General features: G+C 30.0%; 1 protein-coding gene across 1 annotated transcript in view; it reads right to left on the bottom strand.

The window, feature by feature from the left end:
• LOC115876439 overlaps positions 1 to 18659 on the bottom strand; it is a 127434-nt gene that overhangs the window by 47304 nt on the left and 61471 nt on the right. The gene's annotated exons all lie outside the window — the stretch shown is intronic.

Here is an 18659-nt window from a genome sequence, read left to right as displayed (position 1 = left end):
CGGGTGTACGCTTTCAATCTAGACGACAGCTAGATCGGTTGTTTATGTTGTTGGAGTTTTAGAAAAATGAAAATAATTTGATTTATATAACACGTTTTCGGTTTATGTATGATTTTAGGTTTACAGCGCGTTTCAAAAACCATTCAGGAAATTCCTCACGTAAGATTTAAGTCAGTAAAAAAGATTTAAATCTTTTGTTAATGACTTAAGTCTTTTACAAAAGTCTTAAATCTTTTAGAACTGACTTATTTTCCCTTATTAACTAAATTGTGTATCTTGTGTATCCATTTAATACCGATTAAATGTTGTGTCTTGATGTTTTCACAATTAATAAAATTAAAATAAAAGAAAAATTCATGCAATAACAATATTTTTTATTTACTAATTTTAATCATAGTATAAAGAAACTAGTAGCTTTACTCCTTGTCAAATCCTTTGTTCTTTTTCTGCCACTTTATATGATCTTTGACCACTGACGTAGCTATATAGTTGTGGTCTATTAACTAGACAAAGAATAGTCGTGGCACTCACCATAGTTTCATAGATAATATGTATTTAGGAAAATGTGAGTTCACAATAAAATAAAATAAAAAAAATTGATCATCGAGTAAAAACTTGCTTAAAAACAGAATATTTTCACATTTCGTGTTGGTAACAATTCTTTTGTATCTGAAAATCTTCTGATGGGAAGAAATGCGGAAAAAGTATAGGTATAATGACATATTTTTATATTATTATCTATTTCAGAGATTTTCTACAACTTTTTTTTTTATTTAAAACAAGTTTAATTTTCTGTAGATAACTGGATTCGGCATAAAATTCTGCATATAGTATACTGTCATTATTTAAAGCACACTGCGGTGTTGCCATTCTATTTCTTATTTACTAAAACTTTGGTTAAAAACAGTATATACGAAAAGTGGTAAAAAACTAGAGTGAATATAACTTTATTAATGCTTAGCTATATTTTCTTAAACATGAAGGATACCACAATGAATAATTCGTGTGGAAAAATTTACTTTATCATATACACGGTATTTTTTATGGCGTCAAGAAAATCGTAATATTTAAAATGTTGTATCTCATTTTTTTTAAATGCAACACCTTGTATATCATTTTTCTTTCAGATGTTTAAATTTTTAGCCGTTTTGCAAATATTTTCTGTATTTCATATTTTCTGTTTTCTGTATTTCCTATTACATATGGGATTTTCAACGATAAAATATCAGACAAAGATCATATTAGGTGGCTTTGATAAAAAAGAAGAATTTAGAAACACTTTAAATAAAAAAAATGTTCACTTTTTAATTCTGCATCTGACAGAAAAATAATATACAGAATGTTGCATTTAAAAAAAATGAGATATACCATTTTAAATATTCCGATTTTGGTGACGCCATAAAAAATACCCTATATAGAATAATATATATTATAGAATGATGTAAAATAATTAAAAATTAATAAAACTAACTTTCCCATAACTTTTCCCTGATTATATAACAAAATATTTTAGGATACGCCCCTTTATAAACCTTGAAACATATGAATAAAACTTTTTTTACATCTTCGACAACGACGACGATATTGGACTTCCTCGCACTAATGGGCCACCCTGTATATTTACGGTGGATATAAACTCAATATTTTGTCTATAATATTTTGAAAATTGTTATATTACGACCACTTATAATAAAAAAATAAATAAAATTAAAAAAAAAAACAGTCCAATAAATTTATAAGAGATTATGCTATTATAAAATTCTTTCAATTAAAAAAATATGAATAATTTGCGGATACTTTAGATATGCAAAAGATTTACTCTAAAGTTGTTTCAAAAACCAATCTATATAAATTATCTCGTAAATTATTATTGGAATGAAAATTTTATGGCAAATCCCCTGACCAAAAAATATTTTCAAAAAGCTATTTTTAAAATCTGCCCACATGCTAAAATACTAATAACATTTAATTAATTACATAATATCTCAGCTTCTAAAATAAACAAATATAATTAAATGTTTATTGCTAATCAGCTTGCCGATTTACATCCGATGGAAATCTAAAAAAACTCAAAGAACAATTTTTTGAGTTATTACTACAATTAATAGCAGCACACAGTAAGGCACTCATTTTTTGTCAATCCGTCTCTGTGCTGAGACGCAACGCTCGAACCTCCCAGCTCGACGGACGGAATTCAACTGAAACGCTTTGCAATCTGCCGATATTCGACAGATTGCAAAAACTGGCATAACTAAATTTACTGTAGTAACAGTAAATTCCAAAAAAATAATGGTATTTAAGATAACTCCAAAAGACATTTTTTTAAAGTTTTAACATCCTATAACTGTAAAACTATGCATTTCCACAACCTTGTTAATAGCAACTTTTTCTTATATATTTTGATGATGAACCAGTCAGTACTTATTTAACAATGTGGTCAGTTAATTATATTAAAACATTTTATAGGTTGCTATTAGACTTGGATTAAGGATAATTAAAAATTAAAATTAAATAATTGCGTTTATTTCATCAAGGAAATCGAAATCGACAAAATATCGAGAGACAACTTTAAATCGACATTAAACTGTCTACAGAATTGTGTTAATAGTAGAAAAAAATCTGTGGCCCAGTTTTTTTTTGAAAAATATTCGTAAATCGTTTAGAAAAATATTCGTAAAAATATTATTAATTTTTGAAGTTTATTTTTTATTTTTAAATTTCTTTAATTTCGATATTGACTCAGTGACACATCATCAAAATTCTAAGGTACTTCTAGATGTGTCACAAACTTCAAATTTTGAATTTTCGATAGCTTTAAACTTATAACAGAAGGAAAAAATGTAAAATATTAAAATACTTTATTGTAATTGTATATGAATGTAGCAACAACAATTCAAGGATTATGAATTAGTGTTACTGAAACTTCTTTAAAATTCTAAGGTACTTCTAGAAGTGCTACAAACTTCAAAGTTTGAAATTAAGGTAGAATTAAGTTTATAACGGAAGGAAAAAATGAAAAATCTCAAAATATCTTTATGGATTAAAAGTTAGCTGTCTAGCCGCTATGGATAGCTGATTTTCCAGTCTAGAGAAAGGTAGAAAATTAGAATTAATCGATTTGATATTGTCTGATTTTATTTCTATACGAATGTAACAATAATAGGTTTGTTCCAACCCGCCGCAGAACCGTCACCGAACGACGTGCGCAGTAATTCTAATGTGTTCCAACCGAGATTTGACGGTTATCGGACGATCCTATTTGCGTACCAACCTACCTTGGGATCGCTTAGTACGATTTCAGAACGGTAATTTCGGTACATTGTCCAAATTAAGAACTGTTTGGGTTGACTTGCGCATTAAAGCATATTGGCAGGGATTATCGATTTTTAACAGCTGATTCTGGTCCGGCGCCCGGCTGATGCTTCTCTCTTGGTTATTTTTTAGGAATTAGAATACGTGTGCGTTATACTTTTGCTTGTGAGTTTGTTTGTTAAAAATATAAAATAGGGTTATGTTATGAAATTCTAAACAAAAACAAAAAACCGATCGAAACACGCACGCTTGACACTTTTGACAGTCCCGAAAACAATCCACAAGGCGTTCCAACGTTGATACTTTTTGCACCGTCACGAAACTATTCGAAGTCCGCGCATGCTAACAAAGTGCAAGAAAACCGATTCGAGTACGATTTCGAAACGACCCCGAAATGCTGGTTGGAACAAACCTAATAAATTCAAGGATTATGAATTATTGCTTGTCACACTTCTTTAAATTCGTCAGTGACTAACCGACCGTCATCAAAATTCTAAAGTACAATTCTAAAGTGCTACAAACTTCAAATTTTGAACTTTAGGTAGAATTAAGTTTATAATGGAAGGAAAAGATTAAAAATCTCAAAATATCCTTACGGATTAAAAGTTAGCTGTCTAGCCGCTACTGGTAACTGACTTTCCAGTCGAGAAAAATCTAGAAAACTATATTTAATAGATTTGATATTGTCTGATTTTATTTATATATGATTTTAACAACGATAATTCAATGATTATTGCTAGTCACACGAAATAATAAAAAATAATTAAATAAACACATGAGAATATTGTTAGACATTCCGGGACAATTTCAGTTCACAGCGTGCCATGAATTAATTCATCAAAGCCTGCAAACTAAATCAATCGATTGGCATTGGCAGATGGTAAAATCGAGAATATATAGCTGGAAACCATTTTATAGTAAATTCGGTTCTTAGCGAACAAAGCGCGCGTGTGGCGCGAACGTAAGACATGATTAAAACGAACTCCGTTACGGTTTCCACCCATTAACACATACATTATACCTTAGTTGGAAATTAAATTTTATTTAACCTCTCTCCCCGTAATTCGGCAGTAACGAGCTCTTTATCGGCCTGAGTAAATCAACTGCTCCGAAGGACGGTGTGGAGAAAGAGCAATTTGTTCCAATTTGTCCTTGCTAAATTGTGGATTTACTTCATTTTTTTTGTAGGTCAAATGGAATATGAGTTGAATCTTTTTTTATATTTATCCTTGTACGTATTTGCTTTAATACTTGGATCGCCTTTAAAGGAGGATAAACTTTTTTTTACTTTTTGAGTTATACCGGGTGGTCTTAAAAGTGGCTCACCTCTATACTTTTTTATTTTTTTTTCAGAAAAAAAAACAGAATTGGTATGTTATACACAAAGACATTATAAAGATAGACCGAACATCTCATTCATAAATACTCGTTGATAGCATGGTACAAAGAATACAAGGTATGATCGATAGCGGCTCCAATTTCGTTCAGTTTGCGCATACCACCTGTGACGTCACTAGGAAAACAATGAATAAATAAAAAATAAAGAAAGTTGACAGGAGATCTGTATTTTTTGGGGTTATGGTTAAGAATTGTTTATTTTTAAGACTTTTTAGTTCGTTTAATTTAATAATTACTAAAACCAGCAGTTCCAAAAATATATTTAAAAATAATAATTATCTATTAGCATGGATTCGGACGATAATAGGTAAGAATACTAAATTTATTTCTATATTCGTTATAAAATTGTTTATTAGGTGTTTAGTTTGCGATGTTTATGGTAAATAATTTTCATGTTCATTGTCTCTGAATTCACATGAGGACAGAGATGAGGATATCTATGGAAAAGTAACCACAAGAGGAATTGTTACATCATTTAAAAAATGTTGGAAAGTTTATTGTTTCCCATTGAACAGTAGAAAATGCCAATGCAGATGAATGTATTGTAATTGTGATAGAAGTAATTCCAAGGGTGAAGTTTATTATAATTAGTGGAAGTAATTCCAAGGGTGAAGTTTATTATAATTAGTGACCTGTGCTTTTCTTTTTATATGTAGATGTTTCTGGTTTTGAGAATAAATCCGTTGAACGACACCCAAAATTTAGAGGAAGTATTTGCATACCCAGAATATGCCCATCAAAGATTATATAGCTCAAATTTCCTTTAATGGTAGGCAATTATTCAATGCAAATTAACTTTTTAAGTGACTGAAATATTAAATAGTTTACAATATGGTATATCATTAAAAATATATTACTTTTAGGTACAATTAGGGCCTGATACATTTCAAAAAGTAGAATATTATTTTATATTAAATGAGGTATTGTACCAACAGTCAATTTATATTAATACCGGAGATGAAAAAATAACAGAATAAATAGTTCTTTTTTTATACTACAAAAATAAACTATAGAATACAACAGTATTTAAAAAAATAAATAAAAAGTTATGTCCCGGCCGAGATTCGAACTCCGGTCTCTCGCTTCCTAGCCCAACTCCTTACGCACTGCTCCACAGTAACTTGCTTACCGATAATTCAATGACGGTATATAAACAAAAAAAAACAGGTTTATAACAATATCTTGACGATTTGAACTGGCGCGCGAGGCGTGCTGACCAATAGCGCCTGTTATCACTTGTGACGTAGCAACCAACCTGCGCAATATCATACCTTGTATTCTTTCTACCATGCGTTGATAGTGTATCAAACATTCCAGTGTGTCAAACAATAACAGAAGAGACAGAGAAGTCTAAAATTTCCAGAGAAATAGAAGGGATAGAGAATGAGCGTCAACATGCGCAGAAGGTCTAATCAAGTTGGGCGCCATATTCCAGGTCTTCCTGTCATTTTGTATATAGGTGGTAATCTATAAGTAATCAAATATCAATTTGCTGTTTTCAACCATACGGGGGGCAATTTAAATTTAGTGAAATTCTATCATTTATTATGGTTAGTTAACATTAATATGATTTAATTATCAGTTTCAAAACTGCGTACAATATTGGTATATAATACACTAAATATACGAATATTCTGACAAAAGACGCTACGGACAGATGACCTTTTCGTCGTTAAACACTCGAAATGATATTAAATAAGTATTTACAATATTTCATGTTTACTTGTACTGAATTACGCGTTTCAATTCAATTTAAAATTTTTGCAAATTTGGTAAAAATTGTTCAAGTTGTATATTCATAAAAAACATTTGGTTCATAATTATTTTTGATGATTACCTACCTTGTATTTTTAATATAAACCTAGAAAAAATATGTTTTTGTTTTATTTTTTTTATTCGTCCCATCAAATTGTGTTTCAAAAACTGTTACATAATACCGTATGATCGAGAAAAAACGGCGTCCAGTTGGCTGGGAAATGAAGATCGCTGTCATTTTATATGGGAAATGTCATCGATCGTCATTTCCCAGCCAACTGGACGCCATTTTTTTTCGATCATACGGTATGTCCTCTGACAAATATTTTCATAATACATAAACATCATTGATTTTATTAAGGGTATTATTATTAGTATTTATCCTGGTTTTTGTCGACAATAAAAACTCAATCTTGTAATAGAACATCAATTTTATATTTCGTAAAATTATTTTGATACAAATTCAATTTGTCAAAATTCAAGTCATTAATATATTGATAAATTATTCCTAAATATTTTATTATAAAAAAAACTGTTACCGGTAAGTTTGTAAAACACATTATGGTTTGTCGTAATACTAGAAAAAATCATTTATTTTTTGCACAAAAGAAGCTTGTCGATCCTTATTTGTCCATAACAAAATTCTGTATGTACAACATACATATACCTAATTTATTATTAAGAAAATTAGATTATATGATCTCAGAATTTTAGGAATTTTTTTTTAAGATAAAATAGTTTCTACTCAACTGTAATATTGTCAACTTTGGCCTGTATTTTATCTATTTAAAAACATCGGATTGACAATCCCCTTACTAAAATACATACTGGAAGGTACCAATTAAGTTTCATTGCATCAAATACCTTTGCTATAAATCCTGGCTCACAATTTAAGGCCATTGCAAAATGCTTTTGAACTTCATCATAGATTTTACAAGAATAAAAGTGTAATACTGAAACAAAGTAACATTGTAAGCTTCATGACTAATAGTCTCATTTTTAATACTCTTTAAATATCATCTCGTTAACAATTATGAATATTATATGATTTTTCTCAGTGATTTGTGGCAGAGATACAAATTAATATATGCCCCATAACAGTTTTTAAATAAGAAACTTCTGCCTACAGATTTAATTTTCTTATTGGCATAATACCCTTTCTTTCTATATAAATCTTGCCATTTTTCCAGTCCAATGTTCCTTGTTTTTACAGTTGTAGGAATACTAAAAATGTTGACTATAGAACTCGATACTATGTTTGAAAAAGCCTTCATACCTGTAACTGTGCATAAATCTAATTAACTGAATTCTCCTCCTCTTGACACTCTGAACACAGCCGCTGCTAATGTTAGAAATATTTAGCACAAAACTACAACTACCTACAACAAACTTTACAATAAAAATGTTAAATTTTCGCTGTTCGATTAAAATACCCTATCTTATGTTTTCTTTTCCTCCAAATAATCTTCTTGTCAAGTAAGGACCAATCTTATTTGATATATTTCTGGTCACTTGAACTTGTGCTTTCATGGACACTATAAGAGTGCACTGTTTTACAGAACCACGAACATTGATTCCAAGTATCTTCTTCCTCCACACGTAATAAAAACATCCTCTTTAAATGGCCACATCATACACTTATTTTTGACCATTCCCAATTACAATCACGATTTTTACAAATCGCCTTTAGGAAAGTTAAAAATAAACAGTTTTGAATCATCTGTAAACACGATTATGTTGTATAAACTTACACATGAAAACTAATCTTTTTCCCAGCGTATTAGCTTTCTTAGAATGACTATGACAATATACAATAAGCCTTTTTGAATTAGTGTTTAGAATAATTGAGACTCTGATTGAGATAATAATAAATTTTAACTAGATAACAACACGAACAAAAAAAAAAACAAAACAAACAGATGTCAATTAAAGAGGGGAAGTGAGAAGTGACAGCGAGACCTGGAAGATGTCTGCCATCTTGCCGTCGACAAAAATTTGGATGCGCACTCGTCGAAGCTCATTCTCCCACTTCCATATCTCTGAAAATTTCCGACCCCGGCAACTAGGCGCATTTGGATTGTTCTAATGGCCAGTGGCGTATCGTTATTTAGAACGAATTTAATTAGTAAAGTAATTAGTATAATTTTTACTCCATATTAATATACTACATTAACACTTTTTCGTCAGATGAGTTTTGTTATAAGGTCTAATTTAATAATATAATTAATATCCAACATATACTTATGTTGAAACGTTAGTAGGTAGTTTTCGAAAATGGCTCCAACGTCGATTTTCAATTTAAACTTTCAGTTACTTCTATATAAACTTTTAGTTACTTTTGAATATTTACAGGGTGACTCAGGCTTCCGACACAGTTGTATATTAGGTTTGTGGTTGGTGACATTTCTTTCAATTTTTTTTTCAGAATATGGAGGCAATGGTAAAGCACATTTTAGACATTTTTGTAAACATAGGTGGCCGGAACATATTTTCAAACTAAAGTTGTAGATTTTCCATTAAATTTCCATTCCAGAAATACCTAGGGTTGCCACCTGTCCTTTTTTGAAAAGGACAGTCCTTTTTTAGAATAACTCGACAAGAATATAATACCAAAATACAAGCGTTCTGTTCCACACATATTTTTAATAATAATTTTACAATAAGTTGTATTTATTGGGAGCAAGTATATAACTTAAAATTAGTTTAGATTTCTACTGTGGATTGTATTATCTTAAATAATACAAATGGGCAATCCTGACTGTACAAAAGGAAGGAACCAAACAAGAGAGAAAAATAAACTAGATATAAATAGAAAAATGTTAGGTTGTTACTAAACTAATTAATAAAAATAGTTTATTAACGTATATTATAGATTATTTTATTATTATAGTGTTGCATTCAGTTCTAAAAATTTAGTTGCAACACAATTTTCATTTAGAGATTTATGGATTTGTGTATAATCTTTATTTGTCTATTTTCATATGTATTATACATTTATATATATATGGATTATCTAATAATGGTTGCTATTGCGATAAACACACAAAATAAGTGATTTAGTAGGGTAAACGATAACCAAAACAAGGTTATATGTTTTCCTACAGTTCGTTCTGTTATTATTTTAAATGCAAACAGAAATATCAGTCGATGCAGTTTTCCCATAACCCGGAAAACCTAATAACCTTCTCTGTTTGACCAGAGCCAAACGGTCACACCGAATGAAGTGTTCGCAATTTCGCAAACCAAACACTAACTGCCTAACTAACAGACACCAGGCTCCAACGTTCAGGCGCTTTTGCAACGAACTAAAACGTAAATCTATTGAATTGAACCTTTCAAAACACATACACGAATAAAGCCGATGTCGTTTCGTTTGTTTTATTACTAGTGTCATATTTGTTGTTTTAAAATATCACTTAATTGAAATGTAAACTAATGAAACTCTGTTGAATTAAAATAGGGCCAGGGCTAAATCGAACTGAAAAAATCTGGCGTGTCCTATATCGATTGTTCAAGGTAGTAACGTTGTAGTAAGTTTTTTTGAGTTCTCTTGGCTGTTCTGATGTCTTTCTTTTAGTTTTCCAAGAAGTGTGGATTTGTTTGTTAGTTTTCAAAGAAATATTTGTTTTTATTAACTTATTTTTGATTTTGGCTATAATTAATATATTATGATATTTTATTAATTGTCTTATGTTTAGTTCTTTTATTTTTTGGTATACTTCTTCTGTTGGTGTTTATCTAGGGTAAATATTATTTTTAGTATTTTATTTTGTTGCCTTTGTAGCGTGTTTAAGGTTTTTTCTGTTGTATTACTCCACTTAGTAATTAAATATATATTTCTTGATGAAAATAATGCATGATATATTGGTTCTTCGTTTTTGATGTTTTGTCGCATTTCAAATCGTTATGCTGATAATAAATAATGATAATTGACTTTTTGAAAGATATTTCTTTAATTTTTTGCTCGTCTACAGTTGTTATATTTAATTCTTTTGTTTGTTTTTTAATATTAAATCTTATAAATTTTGTTTTGGATTCATTTATAGTTGTGTATATTGTTAAAGCTCCACATCATTGTTTAGGTTCACTTGTAAATTTTTATAATCTTTATCAGAATAAACCATAAATGAATAGGTAGCATAAGTATACATTCTATCAAAATAATTCTGTTTGAATAAATCGTTAGTATAAAGAACGTATAGCAGTGGTGACAAATTGCCACCTTGTGATAGGAGCTATGCTACTATTGGTTTTTATGTCTCCGATTTCTGTTTCCTGGGGTTTATTTATTCAAATAACTTTTTACTAGGTTGATGTAATTTTCAAATTCACATAAAATGAGTTTCTCAAGAGTTTTACTTTACTGACAGTTGAATTTATTATAACTTCTACCCTTATAACGAGAGTTAAATTTATTATAACTCCTACCGAATAGTTAAATAAAAAATACCGTACCTAACTCCAATAGTTTCTGCCACAGATAAACTAAATAAAGTGCCGGGTGTAACATATTATCCGAAGGTAGTGGTGTAAACAAATTAGATGTAGAGATTGCGCAGCCCTATATAATAGCGATAAAATTGGGCACGCGTGTGGATTAAAATGGGATTACGGCTACTATCAATGCAGATTTTTATTGCGACCGAATGGTTTAGCAAATGACGTAATGGACGAGGAGAATAAAAATCGGATAAACGTAGATCGTTAATTTTATGGTATTTAGAGGACTGTTTGTATTCGGCCATGAAAAAAGAGTATGGTAAAGTCGATATAGAATTTCTCTGCTGTTAGTTAATACGCGTTGTAGTAGTGGTTATTAAGTTAAAATACGTAGATTTAGAATCTATTAATCTTAAAAATGGAAAATGCAAAATATTAATTAGCAATTGATATAAAAATTTGTAGAACTATTATATTTAATTTAGAGAAAATCCAAGTTTATATTTAAATTTATATTAAAGAATAATTGTTACTAAAAATGAGCACTAAATCTGCCAAGTCCGGGCAAAGCCGTACCATCCTTTTCTCTCGAAGGTATTAGCGGCACTTTTGACCACCCTTTAACTTCATGAGGACATACTATAGTTGGCTAGGCTATCAAAATATCTAGTAATTATATCTCATAGTTTATAAATTATCGCTTGTCAAATTTCTTTAATTTCGACATTGACTCACTCATAGCCATCAAAATTCTAAGGTATTTCCAGGAACTTTAAAGAAAAAACAAACGTTTCGGCTAACATTATAGCCTTCATCAGTGAAGGCTATAATGCCTTTGTTATAGTGTCTATAACAAAGTACAATTTCAATTTACTTATCACAAAAATCTATGTAAATATTTTTTTTTGCAGAAAAAAACGAAGTGCAGAATATATAAAACATACTTTTTCAAATTGATATATACAGTCCTGTCCTGAAACTGCTTGTTTATTATCCTTTAACGAGTATTCTTCAGCCCGTGTTAGAGAGTTGTGAAACGGAGACCGTCTGGAGGACACTCGTAAGGGCATTAGTACAACGAAAAAGCTATGGGATCTATAAGTCGTTGTGACAGTAATGCGATACAAGATGTATTCAAGTAGTCGGCGGCAGTTACTTGAAAAATATGAGAGCAGTAATGCATCGAACAAAGAGAACACCGAGTTTAGTTGGTTAGGGGAAAATGGGTTACTGAATGGGTACTGAAAAAGGTTGGGTCAACAGAAACAAATGTACTGTTTTTAATACATTTCTCAAGTATAGTCTGTCCAACGAGAAGATCATTGACAGTGATAGATGTGTCTGTCATTTTAATTTCAAAGTAGTTTATTTTATTTTACAAAGAAATAAGTTGGTACAACTGGAACGCATTGCAGGATATATTTAAAATTTGATTGACAAGATGACAAGTGATTACTTCAAAATATTGTGAAAAAAACTGTATAAAACTGAAAAAATGTAATCGAGTTATTTTATTTAATAAAAACGGTATGTGTTAATACAAAACAAACAAGAACAAGACACTACATACCAAAAAATATAAAAAGAACTATTATTTACTTTAAGCTTTATGAAACTACCCGCATTTATGATTATATTTATCAATATAACTTATGTACAAATACAAATTTGTAATAATCCACAGGAATAAATAAAACAACATAGGTAAATAAAACAAACTATTTTATTAATAATAACACCTACCAAATTTTATACCTTAAAGGTTGATTAATTAACTTTAATCTTAATTTTTTTAAACCAGTACCTTTTGACATTATTTTTCTGCAGTACTAAAATCCATTATTTACCTATCGTGTGATATCGATATTTTACAGCTACTCCAGTTTTTAGTATGTGTTTAGTTTGATCCTTCTACCATATACAAGATGCACTTATCTACGACGAAATGGTATACAAACTTTATCGATAGCAACTTCATTGGTGTATAAGACTTTCTGCCCTGGCAGCGAGTATTAACCATAAACTGTGCTCTGGGTCTACAGTTAATTTTCACTCGATTTTTCCTCCACTTGACTTCAAAAGACACAAAACACACGTAATAATACGAATCAAAATGCATCATATTCCAAAACGCAGGGTATTTAACAAAAGTTGACACAAAATTATAACCTAGAATTTGGCAAGACTTTGACAAGCGTCAAAAATGACAAAAATCTAAAGGCGAGTTCATACGCATCGGCGTCCGTTTGTCGTTCATCGTTCCGTCAAACCAATAAAATTGAAATACGATCTGTCATTTTTTAAATAAACCAATAAAACTGGTTAAAAACAACAAGACACGACATATGACGGATTTATATTTAAACCCATCCATAGATAACTTAAAAATTATTAGAGACTTTTTTTAGTAAAATAAATAGATTGGTATGGGACGTCATCTGCTTTTCTTCTGTCATCGTCTGTCGAAATCTTACCTGAGAAAAAAAACAGAGTATATGCATAACAAAGAAATATAGAAAATACAATATCGAATCAAGTTGAGAAAACGGCTAAAAATTGAATTAATTTTTATACATTTTAGTTTTAGTAACGATGAAAATGCCGATTTGCGACCTCAGTTACAGACGCACAAATGAAATCATTTTTATACAGGGTGTCCCAGGCTGAGCGTGCATTAGAAGTTTCTAGAGAACCATAATAGCTAGATCGGAGATTTTTTGCACATTACTGTTTCACAACGAGATCTATCGATTAAAAATATTTTCAATATGGCGGCACTTCCGGAAATACCGAAAGTTGACAGCAATTTTCTTGTTTTAAATGGGTACGCCCATTTTTTATTACATACTTAAATTCTCTGTAAAATTTTGTGAATTTTGATCTCAAACCCTCTATACCTAACATTAACCGTTTTTGAGAAAAAACAAATTTAATATTTTTAAAGGAAAAAAACTGCCTGTCAAATGTGTGTAGTCTAAACGTCAAATTTAGCGATTACCACAGCCACTGGGACATAAAGAGAAGACATGTGGCTATCTATTTCAAAAATTAAAACGTTCGAATGTCATATATACTCTGTTTTTTTTCTCAGGTAAGATTTCGACAGACGATGACAGAAGAAAAGCAGATGACGTCCCATACCAATCTATTTATTTAACTAAAAAAAGTTTCTAATAATTTTTAAGTTAACTATGGATGAGTTTAATTATAAATCCGTCATGCGTCGTCTCTTGTTGTTTTTAACCAGTTTTATTGGTTTATTTCAAAAATGACAGATCGTATTTCAATTTTATTGGTTTGACGGAACGATAAACGACAAACGGACGCCGATGCGTATGAACTCGCCTTTAGATTTTTGAGGTTTGTCAAAGTCTTGCCAAATTATAGGTTAGAATTTTGTGTCAACTTTTAGTCAGTCAAATACTGCGTTTTGGAAGATGATGCATTTTGATTCGTGTTATTACGTGTGTTTTGTGTCTTTTGAAATCAAGTGGAGGAAAAATGGAGTGAAAATTAACTGTAGACCCAGAGCACAGTTTATGGTTAATACTCGCTGCCCAGGCAGAAAGTCTTATACACCAATAAAGTTACCATCAATAAAGTTCGTATACCATCTCGTCGTAGATAAGTGCATCTCGAATATGGTAGAAGGACCATACTAAATACGTACTAAAAACTTGAGTAGCTATATCGACATCACACGATAGGTAAATAATGGATTTTAGTACTGCAGAGAAAAATAATGTCAAAAGGTACCTACTGGTTTAAAAAAATTAAGATTAAAGTTAATCAGTTAACCTTTAAGGTATAAAATTTGGTAAATATTATTATTAATAAAATAGTTTGTTTTATTTATGTTGTTTTATTTATTCCTGCGGAATATTACAAGTTTGTATTTGTACATAAGTTATATTGATAAATATAATCATAAATGCGGGAAGTTTCATAAAGCTTGAAAGTAAGAAATAGTTCTTTTTTATATTTTTTTTCTATGTGGCGTCTTGTTCTTGTTTGTTTTGTATTAACACATACCGTTTGTTATTAAATAAAATAACTCGATTACATTTTTTCAGTGTTATACAGTTTTTTTTTCACAATATTTTGAAGTAATCACTTGTCCTTATCAGTTAAATTTTAAATATATTAATTTCCTGCTATGCATTCCAGTTGTACCAACTTATTTCTTTGTAAAATAAAATAAACTACTTTGAAATTAAAATGACAGACACATCTATCACTGTCAAGGATCTTCTCGTTGGACAGACTATAGTATTGCCCGTAGCTGTCATAGTATTGAACGATTAAAAAATTATCATAAATTTTTTATTTCACTAGTAAAAAGGTTTTTTAATTCGTTACTTTTTGATTATACATGTTCCTATACCTAAAATAAATGGTTTTTAAGTTATTTAAGATTTAATTTTAAAGCGTAATTTTTTCTTGATTTTAGCTAGCTTCTTTTGACATTAAGTGTCAAACCATCAGACAATTTATTTCCTTCTGTCAAAAAACTAATTATTTGAATTTTGTATAGTATTATAAATACTGCTCTATCTCGTATTTTAGTGATAGCTAGTGGCAATATGACATGGTCAGATATAGTTTTACATTGCGTGACGTTCATTTTACAAACGCTTAGCTTAGGCTACTGGTTAAAAAAAATATACCCTTTAAAATTAAATCTTAAATAACTTAAAAACCATTTATTTTAGGTATAGGAACATGTATAATCAAAAAGTAACGAATTAAAAAACCTTTTCACTAGTGAAATAAAAAAAGTGGGTTTCCATTTAAAAAGAAATGATTTATGATAATTTTTTAATCGCTCAATTCTATGACAGCTGTGGCGATGATTATATGACATTCGAACAATTTAATTTTTGAAATAGATAGCCACATGGTACAAAGAATACAAGGTATGATCGATAGCGGCTCCAATTTCGTTCAGTTCGCGCATACCACCTGTGACGTCACTAGGAAAATAATGAATAAATAAAAAATAAAGAAAGTTGACAGGAGATCTGCATTCTTTGGGGTTATGGTTAAGAATTGTTTATTTTTAAGACTTTTTAGTTCGTTTAATTTAATAATTACTAAAACCAGCAGTTCCAAAAATATATTTAAAAATAATAATTATCTATTAACATGGATTTGGACGATAGGTAAGAATACTGAATTTATTTCTATATTCGGTATAAAATTGTTTATTAGGTTTTTAGTTTGCGATGTTTATGGTAAATAATTTTCATTTTCATTGCCTCTGAATTCACATGAGGACAGAGTTGAGGATATCTATGGAAAAGTAACCACAAGAGGAATTGTTACATCATTTAAAAAATATTGGGAAGTTTATTGTTTCCCATCGAAAAGTAGAAAATGCCAATGCAGATGAACGTATTGTAATTGTGATAGAAGTAATTCTAAGGGTGAAGTTTATTATAATTAGTGGAAGTAATACCAAGGGTGAAGTTTATTATAATTAGTGACCTCTGCTTCTTTTTATATGTAGAAGTTTCTGGTTTTGAGAATAAATCGGTTGAACGACACCCAAAATTTAAAGGAAGTATTTGCATACCCAGAATATGCCCATCAAGGATTATATAGTTCAAATTTCCTTTAATGGTAGGCAATTATTCAATGCAAATTAACTTTTTAAGTGACTGAAATATTAAATAGTTTACAATATGGTATATCACTAAAAATATATTACTTTTAGGTACAATTAGGGCCCGATACATTTCAAAAAGTAGAATATCAAAAAAACAGGTTTATAACAATATCTTGACGATTTGAACTGGCGCGCGGAGCGTGCTGACCAATAGCGCCTGTTATCACCTGTGACGTAGCGACCAACCTGCGCAATATCATACCTTGTATTCTTTGTACCATGAGATAGCCACATGTTTTCTCTTTATGGCACAGTGGCTGTGGTAATCACTAAATTTGACGTTTAGGCTATACCCATATTTTTGACAGGCAGTTTTTTTCGTTCAAAAATTTTAAATATTTTTTTTTCTCAAAAACGGTCAATGTTAGATATAGAGTGTTCATTATCAAAATGCATAAAATTTTACAGAGAATTTTAGTATGTAATAAAAAATGGGGGCACCCATTTAAACTAAGAAAGTTGTTGTCTAAAGGGAAATTAGAGACAACAGAAATGGACGCGATTAGAAGAGCAATGAGAATTTCACGGAGGGATAAGATCAGAAATGAAGACATTAAACAACAGATGGGAATAGAGGGAACAATAGTAAATGATATAGAACAAAAACAATTAATATGGTACGGCCACGTTCAGAGAATGCACAATGAAAGAATTCCAAAACAAGTCATTCATTGGATACCACCTGGTAAACGAAAGAGAGGACGTCCCAAGAAAACATGGATGGAAGGAATAAGAAGGTCGATGAGCGAGAAAAATCTGACCGAAGATCAATGGGAAAATCGTACAGGGTGGAAGTTAGGCATCGGACAACGTCGTAGGACGTTCTGACCGGAATTTATATATATAAGTTGTTGTCAAATTCCGGTATTTCCGGTAAGTGCCGCCATATTGAAAATATTTTTGATCGATAGATCTCGTTGTGAAACTATGATGTGCAAGAAATCTCCGAGCTAGATGTTGTAGTTCTCTAGAAATTTCTAATGCACGCTCAACCTGGGACACCCTGTATTTATATCTATAGAATAATATTTTAAAGCATGATGATTTAAGAACACGAAAGTAACATTTAAGAGAGATGATTAGTCGAGGACTAGGAATTCAACTTAAAAAATACACTTGTGTTTGGTCGGGTACAATAGGTTAACCTTGTAAGAGCATTGGTACAACGTAAAATGTACTATTTATTTTTAGTACTCCTTCTAGTATAATTTTTAGTAATAAAAAAGACGTATCCATTCTGTTGCCAAAGTTTATAAAAAATGGACTATTAGATGTATATTAACTAAAGTTGAGACGTGTAAAAATGTACTAATTTTAGTACATTTTAGTATTAAATAAAAATAATAGTAAAAAATAATAGTTCATTTTTATTATAATTTTAACAAGTGAAAATTAAGTTGCATTACGAAAAAAGTAACGAATGTAGTAACGTAGAAAAAGTCTACTTTTTTAAGTATATTTTTAGTTATGTATCAAACCAAGCACGATCAAATTGAAATGCCAATAGATAAAAATAGAACATATGACATGAACATAGTCATTATTACTTCATTGTGCATTTGATGTAACTTTTCAATATGGCACAATCTACCAAGACAGTCAGAATTAATCTTTTTTAAATAATTATAAAATTATTATACTAATAATGAATGTACAGAAATTAATTCGTATTAACATAAAATATAACTATTCAGTTAAAATATTAAAAAGTCCTAAAAGTCAAATTGTTAGGTATAAATAGGGACTGAAATTTCTAAGATCATTATTCGAACATAGATTTTATTTAGTACATTTAGTACATTAGTACGAACTGCATTTATATTTTAGCAACCCTGTTTTTCAAAGAAAGAGGGACTATAAAGACTAACCAGCGGCGTAGCGTGGCGTGAATACAAGGGGATGTAATAAGTAACTGCAATTAACATTTTACCAACTCAATAAATTTCTTTTCTTTTTTTATTAGTCTTTAATTATACAAAAAATGTAACAGGTTAAAAAAATAATCAAACCAATTAAAAAAAAAACTAAATTTAAGTAAAAAAAGCAAAGCTGTTATCTGTTAGATAAAATAGTAAACAAGGCCAAC

This window comes from Sitophilus oryzae, unplaced genomic scaffold (assembly GCF_002938485.1).
Source record: "Sitophilus oryzae breed Bouriz unplaced genomic scaffold, Soryzae_2.0 scaffold_1436_pilon_pilon, whole genome shotgun sequence".
Classification (NCBI taxonomy): domain Eukaryota; kingdom Metazoa; phylum Arthropoda; class Insecta; order Coleoptera; family Curculionidae; genus Sitophilus; species Sitophilus oryzae.
The sequence above is the reverse complement of the archived record's forward strand: the minus strand, read 5'-3'. Positions and strand labels throughout refer to the sequence as shown.